This window comes from Pipistrellus kuhlii, unplaced genomic scaffold (genome assembly GCF_014108245.1).
Source record: "Pipistrellus kuhlii isolate mPipKuh1 unplaced genomic scaffold, mPipKuh1.p scaffold_m20_p_2, whole genome shotgun sequence".
Classification (NCBI taxonomy): Eukaryota; Metazoa; Chordata; class Mammalia; order Chiroptera; family Vespertilionidae; genus Pipistrellus; species Pipistrellus kuhlii.
The window spans coordinates 114,527,952-114,540,927 of NW_023425515.1; the positions used below are offsets into that span (position 1 = coordinate 114,527,952).

Consider the following 12,976-nt stretch of genomic DNA (forward strand, 5'->3'; position numbering starts at 1 on the left):
TCAGCACCCAGCCACCCATGGCCAGCCTGAGGCACAGGCAAGCCTGAGATGGCAGCTGCCCAGCTGCCCAGGGCTGGCCAAAGCTCAGGTAACCAGGGCCATCTGAGGCTTGTGCTGCTGGCAGTGGCAGCAGCAGAGGTCTGATGGGGCATTCTCCTGATTTCCGGGTCACCTCCCACCCCTGAGGGCCACAGGACTGTGAGAGGGGGCAGGACAGGCTGAGAAAACCCCACTCCAGTGCATGAATTTTTATGCACCAGGCTTCTAGTTACATAATAAAAGGGACATTTAAAAATATAACAACTTTTATAGTATTAAATAATAAATGTTAAGAAAACATAGAAACAACATTACAGATTAAATTACATAAAATTTAAAATTATTTTGCAAAATATATATTAAAGCAAACTAAACAACTTTGCAAGCTTGGTATTTTTTGTGACAAGAAATATTACATATTTTCACAGTTGTGGTGGAATGACTATTAGATGTCAATTTTGCCTATCACTAAATTTCTCTGATGAAAAACTATCTGATGGGAAATTTACCTGATATTGTAGCAAAGGTAAAGTCTGTCCAAATGATATTCCTTTTCCAGAATACCCAGCATATTTAAAAAAATTAATAACAAAGATTCTGACAGTAAAAATTTCATGGAAAATATTAATTCCATAAATAGCTCTTTTGTTTTTGCTTCCATCGGTGCAAATATTGCATTGCCATCAGGGTATGGGCCATATTTTAGAATACACAGACAAGTTTATCACTGTACTGGAACTTTACATCCTTTGGATGGTGTTCCTTGGAAGTTTGCTCAACTCTATATTTTGGATACAGCCAAAGCTACCGGTAAATGATTAGCAATGCCAGAAAACCAGGGCTGCTCAGAAAGACTCATGATCAACATCAATAACCTCATGCATGAAATAAGTGAATTAACAATATCATACAAGATGCTACATGAGGTAGAAAAGGAAGCCCAATCTGAAGCAGCAGCAAAAGGTCTAGCTCCCACAGAGGTAACTATGGAAATTAAATATGATTGTAACAGTGATCCAGGTAGATATAATTCTCCCTGTGTAACCTAGGTTGCTGTCATATTCAGAAATAAAGATGATGAACCTCCTTTTGAAAGGGACTTGCTCATTCATTGTAAATCAGATTCCAATAATCTTAATGCCACTAAAATGAAACAAATCAGTATCCTATTTCCTACATTACATGCAATGACACATCCTATTCTTTTTCCACATGGGGAAAAAGGCTAGGGAACAGATATTGCATTAAGACTCAGAGTTGGCAGTGTAATCAACAATGATACTAGACAAAATGTAAGGACATTAGTCACACAAATGCACTATTGTGGATTTCATCTCTTTGTGTGGGACATGTTCAATCCTATTTTAAATGCAGGAAAGTTAACTCAACAGTTTATTGTAGATTCATATTTAAAAATAGAGGCCAATTGGATAAATTTCATTAAAGCAAACCAATCTAAGATGAGAGTTGAGAGTTGAAAAATATAGTGGTTTGATGCATTATCTCAAATCTGTATCTGAAAATGACAATGTGATGATTGGTAAAATAATAATACTTCCATCATCTTTTGAGGGTAGTCCCAGAAATATGCAGCAGCGAAATGAGGATGCTATGGCAATTGTAACAAAGCATGGAAATCCCTATTAATTCAGAATAATAACATGCAACACCAAATGGGCAGATATTACAAACAATTTTCAATGCTGGCAAAAAAGTTAAAAACAGACCTGACTTGGTAGCCAGAGTTTTTAATATTAAGCTGAATACTCTTTTAAGTGATATATCTAAGTTCCATTTATTTGGCGAAGTAATAGCTAAAATTCATGTCATTGAATTTCAGAAACATGGACTGCCTCACGCTCATGTTTTATTATTATTCTAATAAAAGAGAATATGCAAATTTACTATCACTCTGCTACACCCACAAGCCATGCCCACTAGTCATGCCCACCAGCCAATCAGAGCAAGTATACAAATAAACCCAACCAAGATGGCTACAGCCACAGAGAGCAGGAGGGAGGCTTGGGTTTCCCAGGCAATGGAAGACGCCAAGCTTTCCATATGCCCTAGCTGGCCTAAGTCTCCACTCAAGGCTACAAAGTTTCAATTATAGAAGGTAAACAAATCCAAACAGAAATGGCTGCAGTCACCCAGCTGGAGAGAGCAGGAGGCTAGGGTTTCCCCCTGCAATGGGAGAACCAAAGCTTTCTGCACAGCCTGGCCAGCCCAGATCTCCACTCTAGGCTACAAAGTTTCAATTATAGAAAGTAAATAAATTCCAGATACCAGGGCCTCTGCTTGATTCCCCAGGGGCATGGCTGGACTGCAAACCATGACAGGTCCTAGCTCAGGCAGCCCTATGTCTTAAGGGAACACCACCCTGATCTGGGACATACTTCAGGACAAACCAGTTGGCCACCAACCATGCAGCAGGCCGCTATCCTATCTAATAAAAGAGTAATATGCAGATTGACCATCACTCCAACACATAATATGGCTGCCCCAGGTGGTCAAAGATCCTGCCCCCAGGTGAATACAAGATGGCCACCACAAGATGGCCAGCAGAGGTGGGCAGTTGGGAGAGACCAGGACTGCAAGGGTAGGGCACTTGTGGGTGATCAGGCAAGCAGGGGAGGGCAGTTGGGAGGCACCAGGCCTGCTAGGGAGGGTAGTTAGGGGTGACCAGGCTGGCAGAAGAGGGAAGTTGGGGGCAAACAGGCAGTTAGACATTAATCAGGCTGGCATGGGAGTGGTTAGGGGATGATCAGGCTGGCAGGCAGAAGCAGTTAGAAGCAATCAGGAAGGCAGGCAGGCAAGAAGTTGGGAGCCGGCAGTCCTGTATTGTGAGAGGGATGTCCAACTGGCCATTTATTGGTACTAAATGGCCAGTCAGACATCCCTTGAGGGGTCCCGGATTGGAGAGGATGCAGGGTGAGCTGAAGGACACCCCCCAGCCCTCATACACTAATTTCATGCACTGGGCCTCTAGTATACACACACACACACACACACACACACACACATACACACACACACCACAGTAGAGGCCTGATGCATGAAATTCAAGCAAGAGTAGGCCTTCCTTCCCCAGGCTGCTGACACCAGCTTCCTTCTGGCATCCGGGGACAGATTTCCCTTGCAGCCCAGCTTCATCTGGAAGGATGTCTGCCTCATTAGCATTTTACTAGTATTCTCAACTAATAATTGTGATGAGTTTTTCTAGCTAATAGTTCATGAACAACTTGGGTAGTGCCTGCTGTACATTGCTTTGGCATGTACATTAATCAAAGACTTTCTCTTTTTACTTTTTTTATATGTTAAATGTGTGTGTGCGTGTGTGTGTGGTTTGTGCATGTGCACATGTGTGAATACTTAGTGATTAGAATAAACCAATTTGAAGACATCTTGAATAAGCACTTTTTAAATGGAAATGCTATAATGCCATCAAGGATTTTTCCTTTGCTTATCCAACCATTATCAGTTGATTTATTTAATGAAACTAAGGACCAAGAAAGACTGAATATACAGCTTTCAATAGAATGCTCTCATGCTGTGGTTGTTGAAGTGATAAGTAATTTGCTTTTAATGCTAGTGCATACCACTTAGCATCATACTTAACTAACGGATGAAAATCACTCATTTTTCATCCACTTGCTCAACTGACACTGAGTATGATCTATGTATTGTCACTGAGTTTAATACAAAGAACATTTAACAGATATCACTTTTAGATGTATGGAAAACATTTAAAATTTTAATTCCTTTTTATTTATATTTTTATTCCTTAGCAAAATTTAATTTCAAATGGATAATATATTTAGGCAATAAGAGCACAGTACATACTAATAAGAATGATCTACTGAAAAGATTCTTTTATGATATAGTTTTCAATTAACCATTTTGTATTATGTATTATTTCTGTATAATAAAATATAGATATGAATGTCAAAAGTAAATTGCTAGCTGCTATATAAAGCAAAGCTTGTTTTACTAGTTATATTCTTTAAGAAACAATTAATAGCATTATAAATTATACTCAATATATGGAGTAAAACTGATGACTGAATTCACAGATATATATAGACTCCAAGAAACCTGTCTTGAATTTTGAAATAACACTTTATATAAATATGTGTATACTTCTAAGGGGATATACTGATAACTCTATGTTAGAGCTCTGTTTTGTAGATCATCTATTTTAAAAACTTCCTCATCTCTCCTTACCCATGGAATTATTATTTCCAGTTCATGAAGGGCCACAGATAATGAGAGGAAATGATCATAATAAAAGTTATTATTTTTTTTATGCTTAACCTCTTTACATTTTGTACCCAGCCCACCAACCCCAATTCCCTTTGACAGCTGTCAGTCTGTTCTCTGTATCTGTGAATATGTTTCTATTTTGTTTATTATTTTGTTTTGTTCATGAGATTCCACATATATGTGGGGTCATACAATGTTTTTCTTTGTCTGACAGTTTTATTTCACTTAGCATAATACTCTTCAGGTCTATCCATGCCAATATGAAAGGTAAGATTTCCTTTTTTTGGCTGAGTAGTATTTCATTGTGTAAATGTACCACAACTTTTTTATCCACTCATCTACTGATAGGCACTTGGACTGCTTCCAAATCTCAGGCAACAGTATGGGGGTTATCAGAGGGAAAGTGGGTGAGGGAAGGTAGAAGAGGGTAAATGGGGGATAAATGGTGACAGAAGGTGATTTGGGCTGATGAACACACAATACATTATAAAGATGATATATTATAGAATTATGTACCTGGAACCTACATAATTTTATTAACCAATGTCACGTAATAATAAACAATATAAAAATATAGATGCAAAACCAATTATCTGTAAATGTAATCAAATTTTTAAAATACTGGGTTATTAAAAAAATACAAAGTTCCTTATTTTATTTATTTATTTTCCTATTAAGAAACTAATCATACATGTACATCCAAACATCTAAATTAGATAAGTTATTTTAATACCAATGCAAATAGAGTGTTTACTTCAAAGGTAAGACAATGCCAAGATCTTATTTCAACATTGGAGTGAATTGTGACACTGAGCCCATGAACATTTGAGTGTTCCTTTTCAATAAGAAAAGTTAATTCTTGGAAAGCATGTTAGTAAATCTCTACTCACCCCCCCCCCACACACATACATACACACACACACACACACACGCACACACACACATCTGATATTTTGAAAGTGTGAGACTAATGCATATGTTGAATCTATTATATTCAATAGCAAGGAAAATAAATATAATACAGCAAGAGCAACAAAAAATTATATAGACTTGCATTTTAAAATTCTGAACAACTCGTGCTGTGCAGCAATGTAATAGGAGATTCCTTGGATTAGAAAATATATTGTAGTCATGGGCATCTTTCAGGGGCCAGAAAATACTGCTTTTCTTAATTGTACCCATCCTTCCACTGGAGGCACTAATTCCTAAAGGAAAAACACACAAAAAAGAAAAGTATCAATTGATTGGTTATCTCTATGTTGTTCATTCAATTCACTATCTTATAGCACATTAAATATAAAGTTAAGTAAATGTGAAGTATAAGTTTATTGTTTAATTCAACAAAAAATTATTGAGCATTTACTAGTTCAAAGTATAGTGTTAAAGGATGAGGGAGAGGAGCAGTAAAGAAAATAGACAAAAATTCCTGCCCTTATAGATCTTAAATTTCAGTGAGGGAAGTACAAACAAACAAACAAAACCATGCACAGGAAACACATGGTCTAATGGGAAGATAAAGCCATGGACTAAAATACACATCTACTGAGTAAAAGTGAAGCTAAGTACCTAGGGATCAGTTATGAGTAATAATAGTTGCAAAACTGGAGGTGTGAACAGAAAGAAGTCAGTGACACTCAAATGAAGACCCAAAGAAAAAGTTTAGTTACGTGAGGTGTTGTAGTCTCAATAATTAAAGCTCCTAAAACATGTTAGAATATTTATGAGTTTCTGTAAAGTTGAGATTTGTTGACAGGGATACTAATGTATGTTAATCTGCCTTCAGTAATAGCCATAGAGGATGAAAAATAAAGACATGTATACATATACTAAATTATGCCAATAGAGGGAACACTTAGTGTAATTCTTAATGTGTCTTATGTTAGACTGAAGATACAATACTTAGACAATGATTAAATCTGGGGATTGAAAAATCACCAGGATCAAATGTATCCCTATGTTTCCTAATTATAGGTATAATTTTGACCCCTGTAATAAGCATTGCTTTCTGTTTGAGGGAAATGGCTGCACAGAAGAAAATCAGGGCCCTAGATATCCACTGTTTGTTTTGCTCTGTAATGAGGACAAAACATTCTTAATGATTCAGGATTTATCATGACCCATCAACACTCTGAGGTTCATTGTCCATTTGTGGTCATAAATCCCACTCTAAATCTTCAGCCGGAAGGGAGGAAAGCTAGGGAGGAAAGAGAAAAATGGATAACATAAGAAAAAGGCAGATGAGCTACTTTGATCCCTTTAGAAAAAGTTGAGGTGGATGCAAGGAGTCTAAGTCAGTCAGTTTGGGGTTAGGTTTTGTTTTCTTAGAATGTAAAATATCTGCTTTGCTTAACAACTCATTTAAGTAACTTCATATCCTTATTATATAACTTTTTCATATTTTTTCTTGAAGGGGAAAAAAAAGTGAAAATTTCCAGATAAATGGAGAAGGGATTTATTTAGATTTGGTCATATGATCTTCTGGCCATTCTCCTTATTCCTTCTGAATAAAAGAGTACTACTATAAAAATAATGTGAAAAATGGCATCCTATCCCTATTCAAATTCCACAGTAGCCAAGCAACTCTTTCTAAGTTATCAAAAATTAGAAGGATTTTATGTTGTCTAAAAACATATTTAAGATAATAATGATTTCTAATACATACAGAAATCAGTGAGCAGAAAATACCTTTAATTTTAATGGATTCTTCTCATATCTTTTGTTTAAACATCCAAGGAGTCTTCCAGTGTACTGTCTATTTCATGTATATGCTCCTGAATACCTATGACCACTTCATTGGTGATAAACTTTGATCCACTGATATCACCAAATATCTGAAAAATAGCATATTATCTTACAATGCTTCAGACAAATATTTAAGTAGAATGAATAAAAGCTGTATTTTTTTTGCCTATTTTTTATTTAAAAAAATACATATCGAAAACCCCCTGAAATGTCATATTGTTAAGCCAATTATATATTTTAACAGAGGCTTACAATTTGGGTTTTGTGGTTTGGCTCCATTTTCTTTCTTTCTTTCTTTCTTTCTTTCTTTCTTTCTTTCTTTCTTTCTTTCTTTCTTTCTTTCTTTCTTTCTTTCTTTCTTTCTTTCTTTCTTTCTCCTTTCCCTTCTTGAAGTTTAAGGCTTCCTCTTTTATTTATTTATTTTATTTTTTCTATTTTTTTCTTTTTTTTCTTTATTGATTAAGGTATTACATATGTTTCCTTATCCCTCTATTGCCCCCCACCCCTCCCCACTTGTGCCCTCACCACCCTAGTGTCTGTGTCCATTGGTTAGGCTTATATGTGTGCAAACAAGGACTTTGGCTAATCTATCCCCCTTCCCTTACCCTCCCCTTCCTTCCTTTTGAGGTTTGATGGTCTGATTGATGCTTCTCTGTCTCTGAATCTGTTTTTGTTCATCAATTTATGTTATTATATTCCACAAATGAGTGAAATAGTATGATATTTATCTTTCTCTGACTGACTTATTTTGCTTAGCATAATGCTCTCCAGGTCCATCCATGCTGTTGTAAATGATAGGATTATCTTCCTTTTTAATAGCAGCATAGTATTCCATCGTGTAGTTGTATCACTGTTTTTTTAATCCATTCATCTGCTGATGAGCACTTAGGCTGTTTCCAAATCTTAGCTATTTTAAATTGTGCTGATGTGAACATATGGTGCATGTATCCTTTCTGATTGGTGTTTCTAACTTGTTGGGATATTTTCCTAGAAGTGGGATCATTGGGTCAAATGGGAGTTCCTTTTTCAGTTTTTTGAGAAAACTCAATACTGTTCTCCACAGTGGCTGCACCAGTCTGTATTCCCACCAGCAGTGCATGAGGGTTCTTTTTTCTCCACATCCTTGCCAGCACTTGCCATTTGTTGATTTGCTGATGATAGTCATTTTGATAGGTGTGAGATAGTACATCATTGTTGTTTTGATTTGCATCTCTCGGATGATTAGTGACTTTGAGCATGTTTTTGTATGTCTGTTGGCCTTTTGTATGTCCTCCTTCAAAAAATATGTATTTAATTCCGTTGCCCATTTTTTTAATTGGATTTTTTTTTATCTTCCTTTTGTTAAGTTGTATGAGTTCCCTGTTAATGTTGGAGATCTTATCAGAGATAACATTTGCAAATATGTTCTCCCATGTGGGGGGCTTTCTTGTTGTTTTGTTGATGGTTTCTTTTGCTTTTCAAAAGCTTTTTATTTTGATGTAGTCCCATTTGCTTATTTTATCTTTAGTTTTTATTGCCCTAAGCGCTGTATTGGTGAAGACATTGCTTTGGCATATGTGTGAGATTATACTGCCTGTGGATTCCTCTAAGATTTTTATGGTTTCCCATCTTACATTTAAGTTCTTTTTTTCCATTTTGAGTTTATTTTTTAGTATGGTGTAAGTTGGTGGTCTAGTTTCATTTTTTTTGACTTAAAAAAAAAAACTTATTTAAGCCAAAACCGATTTGGTTCAGTGGATAGAGCCTCAGCCTGTGAACTGAAAGGTCCCAAGTTTGATTCTGGTCAAGGGCATGTACCTTGGTTGCAGGCACATCCCCAGTAGAGGGTGTGCAAGAGGCAGCTGATCAATGATTCTCTCTCACGGATGTTTCTAACTCTCTATCCCTCTCTCTTCCTCACTGTAAAAAATCAATAAAATATATTTTAAAAAATTATTTAAATCATTTTTTACTTTTTAATTATGGTTGACATGCAATATTATATTAGTTTTAGGTGTACGACCCAGTGATCAGACATTATATAGCTTACATAGTTATTATCCCATTAAATATCATGGCCATCTGAAACCATACATAGTTATTAGAATATTATTGACTATATTCTGTATGCTATACTATTCATGACTATTCTATAACAACCAATTTATACTTCTTAATCCCATCACCTTATTTACCCTACCCCTAAATCCCCCCCCCCCCCCAAATCTGGCAACTGTCTAAATGTCCTCTATATCTCTGAGTCTGTTTCTGTTCTGCTTATTTTTTTTATTAAAATGTTGATAGATATATGTTTATCACCATTTTATTGTTCATATTTTTATCTTATTTTTTCTTCTTAAAGAAAACTCTTCAACATTTCATGTAATCCTAGTTTGGTGGTGATGAACTCATTTAGCTTTTTTCTTCTTCTTCTTTTTCTGTATGTGTGTATGAGTGTGGGAAGCTCTTTATATATCATTTGATTCTAAATAATAGTTTTCCCTGGTAGAGTGATCTTGGTTGCAGGCCCTTGATTTTAATCACTTGGAATATTTCTTGCTAGTCCCTTATGATGTGCAAAGTTTCTATGAGAAATCAGGTAACACTCTTATGGGAGGGAGCTCCTTTATAGGTAACTGCTTTGCTTTTCTCTTGCTGCTTTTAAGATCATCTCTTTGTCTTTAACGTTCTCATTTTTATTATTTTGTGTCAAAGTGTGGGCTTCTTTGAGTTCATCTTGTTTAGGATTCTCTACACTTCCTGGACTTGTATGTTCATTGCCTTTACCAAGTTAAGAAAGTTTTCTGTTATTGTATTTTTCAATTTCTTTTTCTTTTTCTTCTCCTTCTGGCACTCCATGATACAAATATTGATAAACTGCAAGTTGTTCCAAAGGCTCTTTACATCATTTTTATCTTTTGGAATTCTTTTTATTTTTCTTTTTGCTCTTCTGATTGGGTGTGTTTTGCTACTTTATTTACCAAATCACTGGTTTGATTCTCAGCTTTATCTATTGTTGAATCCTTATAAACGATTCTTCATTTTGGTTACCATAGTCTTTATTTCTGACTGATTCTTTTTTAAAGTTTTCATGTCCTCTTTTTAATGCTGTTGAGGTTCTCACTAAGTTCATTGAGCATCCTTACAACCAGTGTTTTGAAGTCTGCATCTAGTAGATTGCTGCCTCCATTTTGTTTAGATTTCTTTTTTGGAGTTTTGTCTTTTTTTAAATATTTTATTGATTTTTTACAGAGAGAAAGGGAGAGGGATAGAAAGCTAGAAACAACGATGAGAGAGAAACATCGACCAGCTGCCTCCTGTACACCCCCTACCGGGGATGTGTCTGCAACCAATGTACATGCCCTTGACTGGTATCGAACCTGGGACCCTTCAGTCCACAGACCAAAGCTCTATCCAATGAGCCAAACAAGTTTTGGCTGGAGTTTTGTTTTATTCTTTTGTTAGGAACATGTTCCTTTGTCTCATCATTTTGGCTTCCTCTCTGTGTTTGTTTTTATGTGTCAGGTGGAGTTGTTATATCTCCCAGGCTTTCTAGAGTAGCTTTCAGGCGTCTTCAAACTACGGCCTGCGGGCCACATGCGGCCCGCAGAGGAGTCTGATCCGGCCTGCCAGGTTTTTTGGGCAGTGAGCGCAGCCGAGGTGTTACAGTAGGAATTAGTAGTTCATATAGTCCGGCCCTCCAGCTCTCTGAGGGACTGTGATTTGGCCCCCACTTTAAAAAGTTTGAGGATGCCTGCTAGGTGATAAGTGTTCTCTAGGTTCAGTGGCACAGCCTTCCTACTCACCCAAACTGGGTACTCCAGGTGGGCACCCTTGTGTAGGCTGCATACACCCTCCTGATAAGTAGTTAAACCTTGATTGATATTGACACATCAATAAGAGGGATTTATTCCCAGGCCAATCAGCTGCAAGGACTGGCTGTGACCAGTTCTGGTTCCTTTCAAGCTGCTTCCCCAGCACTGGAACTCAGAGGCAGTGAGTTTGAGTTAGACTGTGCATGGACCCTTTAAAAGGAACTGCCTGTGACTGCAGCAGTCTCTGTCTTCCCTGCTTATTTGTGTAGTCAGAAGTTATGAGGACTTCTCTTCCTGCCACTGGAACCCAGGGCTGGATCCCTGATGTGGGGCTTGGACCCCTAATTCCTCAGGGTGGAGGGACCTCTGTAGCTGAGAAATGTCTCCCAATTTTTATCTGCCATACACGGGTATTAGGCCAATTCATTTCACATCTCTGCCCCTCTTACTAATCTCAGTGTGGCTCCTTCTTTAAATCCCTACTTGTAGGACTTCCATTCATTAGGTTTCAGGTGGTTTAGAATGGTGATTGTTCTGCAATTTAGTGTATTTTTTTAATTTTGTAAAATTAATTTTAGAATGGGGCCGAGAGAGAGAGAGAGAGAGAGAGAGAGAGAGAGAGAGAGAGAGAGAGAGAGAGAGAGAGAGAGAGAGAGAGAGAGAGAGAAAGAGAGAGAGAGAGACATCAATGTGAGAAACATCAGCTGCCTCACACACACACCCTGATGGTATCAAATCCGCAACCTGGATATGTGCCCTGACAGGGAATCAAGCCCTCCAACTTTTGGTGTACTGGATGATGCTCCAACTAACTGAGACACACCAGCCAGGATTACTTATAATTTTGATGTGGTTGTGGGAGGAGGTGAGTACTGCATTTACTATGCTGCCATGTTGATCAGAGTCTGGTTTCATTTCTGATTTTCACATAATTTTAATACACACTAAAATATAAGTAAAATTTTGTACAATATTTGCTAATATAGAGAACACAGGATTATTAGCAGTTAAGACCATTTAAAAATGAATTATCTTAATCTATAAATAAAAAAGATTCCAAACTCAAATATAACACTAGTACTTTCTTTTTTGTCTTTAATAACTTTTGTGTGCTGAAATGGATAGGGGAAAGAAAAAAAAAAAACAGTTGAGGGAAAACACAGGACAACATTCCTTTTAGTAGGAACTCATTGTCCCTAGAGTAGCTTTCTGTATATACAAGACTAATTATCTTTGAGCACGACTAGCAATCATGCCAACATCCTGTTTCCCTTGTCACACACAGTTTGGGTTTATTTCTGGGATGTTTATAATAATCATCAATTTCACTGACTTCATATGTCTCTTCTACATCTTGAAGGTATCTAACATCCCCAAGTAGGCTGTTGAAGAATTGTTTTCTGCAGAACTCTTGGCCTGTTGAACAGGAGGCTATTCTGATGGGAAAGGCAGGGAGGCATGTCTACATCTACACTGGCAAACTGAATGCATGTCTCTGGATAGCATAGGGGATGTCTGCTTGTCAGACAAGCTCTTCTTTTGGTTACAGAAGCCATTTTATCTTTCTAGAGCTACTTTTCCAACTCCCAATGGGGCTATAAATCAAATATCCAGCCAATCAGAAAGCCTCTCTCTAGAGGTGGGCAAATGGGTAGATTGGGATACTAGGGAAAGAAAATGCTCTTCCAAATGCTAGGAATAATAAAAGCCTAGATCTATGCTACCTTATAAAAAAATAAAACAAACGCATACGTAAGAAGCCAACATAAATGAAAACAGAAGAGGGAGAGAAGGAGTGAGGGAAGAGAGGGGGGAAGGGAAACAGAGATATTTGAATCACTTTATTTTAAAGGAATTCAGCCACTTCATTGAAATATCTATTGTAATGTAAATTAATAGATACATTTTGTGATTACATAGAAGTAGGTTATATGTCTGATACATACAACTAAATAGCACTGAGAGAAATAGGTATCTTTTGGACACCTAAAATTTTCCTGTCTTGTTCAATCTATCTTGCCTGACCTTCTTAGAGTCCTCTTCCCCCATGGAACCTAAAATTTTGTGGTCTTTTTTAATCATTTACTTCCCTGTCATTCTTCTTAACCATTGCTTATATTTATTCTTTATTATATATC

At 36.9% G+C, this 12,976-nt stretch overlaps 1 long non-coding RNA gene across 1 annotated transcript; it reads left to right on the forward strand.

Annotated features, from left to right (window-relative positions):
* Positions 1-226: 226 nt before the first annotated feature.
* On the forward strand, positions 227-2,512 carry LOC123652674. The gene is made up of 3 exons (XR_006742129.1): positions 227-237; positions 561-565; positions 2,409-2,512. It is a non-coding gene; the product is annotated as an uncharacterized LOC123652674 (long non-coding RNA).
* The last annotated feature ends 10,464 nt before the right edge of the window (positions 2,513-12,976 follow it).